We start from the raw sequence: 3,057 nt of genomic DNA, 5'->3' as shown, positions 1-3,057 counted from the left end.
CCCATGGTTTTCCTTGTCTCCTCTTAACGGAGTGGTGCCCGTAAAGAGGGCCTAGCGACTGGGGCCTAGGCACAAAAGATACCCAGATACACACACACATACATCCCGCTTTTGTTTTTAGTATTAGAATGGTAGAACGGATGAATCCCCCTTACGCCTTTGATAGGCCTTAGGGGGGGGGAGGCAAGGCGTATATGGCAATGGTTAACAAGAGATAGTATACAGGGGGTGGTCAAGATATGGGAAACAACAGTACAGCAATCGAATAGCAAGGCCTAGCTAGGACGTAGTGAACCCTAGCTTTGGATAAGCTAGAGAAGGAAGCAGTGGTTCCCAAGGAGTTCGAACATCTAAGGAGGACAGGACGTAGCCGTAGGCCCGCAGGGCTGCCGCTACGGACGGACATGGCAAAACAGGGGTTTTTCATCCTACTGAGGTGGCTCATAGGGTTTTTCCGTCCCCTACATTAATAAGGGTTTTCTTCTTATCAATTTATAAGTTTCCCTTGTGTACGGAGTAGTCTGCGTGGGCCTAGATAGGATCCGTATCAGACGTTAATCAAAGAACTTACTACTAACCCTTTTTATAATATAAAGCATCTAATAATATATCTATTCGCGAAGCTACGGCTAGAGCTATGGGTTGCTATTACTAACTATTAAGAATTCCCTTAAACTTAAGACTAGCTAGTTTCCCTAGCCGCCTTATTAGAGGAAAACTAGAAGAGCGTAAGTGCCCTATAGGGTAGAAGCAATAGGCGCGCCGCGAACCTAAATATAAAGACTACCTAGTTAGGTAACTTAGAAAAAGCGGACTCTAAAACTACCGCTAGCAACTTAATAGTGGGGCGAAGTAATACCGCTAGGGGCTTAACTTAGCCTAAAGGAAACTGCTTAAAATGTAAGCAGCTAGGATATTAGTGGCAATAATATAAAGAGCAGTAATAGAATTAACTACTACCTAGTAGTGTAAATACTACCTCTATACTGGAAAAAGATAAGCGCCCTTAGACCCCCTTATAGCTATAGGGTATAAGCTCCTATTAGATTATAAGGAAGCTATTACTATTTTAGGTAAAGTCCTCTTAAAGAAGACCTAGAAGGAGACCTTAGTAATGCTTAATATCGGTACTAAAGTAAATATAGTTAACTAGCGATTTGCTATAGAGTATAACTTTAAAACGCTAGACGTAGAGCTGCCTACCTACTCTTAGTTAAATAAGACTTAGGTATATTATTATAAGGCCTATAAAGTACTACTAAGAATAAAGAACAGCTGGGGTAAGATTAGGGAAGTAACCCTTATCTGCTATAGAATGGCTAACGCATCCCCTACTATTACCTTAGGTATACTAGGGTTAAAGAAGGCCTAACTTCTTATTAACTATAAGGCGAAGGCGTAGCAATAAAAGCTAGATAGCTCGTCCCTATTACTATAAACCTCTAAAGGTTTTATAGAGTCTCTCTAGACAGAATCTAGGGTCTTTACCCTATTAACTTCTAGAGTAATACTTAGTAAGTAAAATAACGGTAGCTTACTAGTCCTCCCCCTATCCCTTAACACGTCAATTCGGGTCCTCAGGTTATCGATAAGGAGTAGCCAATCAGATCACTTGAATTTGGTGCCCGTACTCAGGAATATAAGGCTGGTGATATTCGTAATATTTTATACAAAATTGATATATAAGCTTGATCTTTGGAGTTAAGTCGCTCCATATAAGGCCTCCAGCAGTCGTCCTTCCTGCGGAACAGTATTTTACATATACTGCAGCCAAAATAAGTCCTTAGAGGACGCGCACGCGTTGATTTGAAAACGGTGTTCCCGCACGGACCACCTACTCTAAGGACCCTGACGTGTTAAGGGATAGTTAAAGGAAGTTAGTAATATCTTCTCCTATAAGGAAGTAGGAAAGCTACCCTAATACTACTAGGGCGACTATACTATTAACCTAAAAGAGGGACAGGAGGCCCTATATAAGCCGCTCTATAATCTCTTAGCTAAAGAGCTAGAAGTCCTAAAGGAGTACTTAAATAACGCCTTAGCTAAAGGCTAGATCTAACTAAGTACTAATCCTATAGGGGCACCTATCCTCTTTATACCTAAAAAGGATAGGAAGCTATAGCTTTATATAGACTATAAAGGCCTTAATAAGGTAACAATTAAAAATCGTCTCGCACTACTATTAATTAGTAAGACCTTAGACCGCTTAGTAGGTTTTAAGATCTTTACTAAGCTGGACCTAACGTATATATATTACCGCCTTTATATCCGTTATAGCGATAAGTAAAAGACGGCGTTCCGTACGCGCTACGGCTACTTTAAGTACTTAGTTTTGCCTTTTAGGCTAACTAATAGACCAGCGACCTTTTAGGGCTATATTAATTGGGCCTTATTAAAACTAGTAGACGTCTTCTATATAGTCTACCTTAATAATATTTTAATTTTCTCTAAAAATCTAGAGGAACATTAGTGCTACGTAGTAGAAGTACTGCATAGGTTATAATAATACTAACTATATATAAACCTTAAGAAGTACAAGTTTGGCGTATAGGAGATTAAGTTTCTAGGATATATTATTAGCCCTAAAGGCGTAGTAATAGATCCTAGCTAGGTAAAAGCTATTACCAAATAGGAGAGCCCTTAATCCTATAGGGATATCTAGGTCTTCCTAGGTTTTGCCAACTTCTATTATTAGTTTATTTATAAATACTTTGCTATTATAAAGCCTATTACTAATCTCCTAAAAGGAGTAAAGAACGGCCGTAAAGCTAGGCCTTTTAATTAGCTAGAGGAGGCGGAGTAGGCGATATACCGGCTCTGCAACGCCTTTATAACGGCGCCGCTCCTATAATACTATACGCTAGGCCTACTAACTTAGTTAGAGACGGATGCCTTAATATAAGGCCTAGCAGCAATTATATTATAGCTATTTAAAGACAGCCTTTAGTATCTAATAGCCTTTTAGTCTAAGAAGCTTTCGCTAGCAGAGCGTAACTATAAAACCTATAATTAAGAGCTACTAGCTATTATAGAGGCTTTTAAGTATTAGAGACACTA

This window comes from Cenococcum geophilum (assembly GCF_001692895.1).
Source record: "Cenococcum geophilum 1.58 unplaced genomic scaffold K441scaffold_9, whole genome shotgun sequence".
In the NCBI taxonomy this organism is placed as follows: Eukaryota; Fungi; Ascomycota; class Dothideomycetes; order Gloniales; family Gloniaceae; genus Cenococcum; species Cenococcum geophilum.
This window is presented reverse-complemented; position numbering follows the sequence as displayed.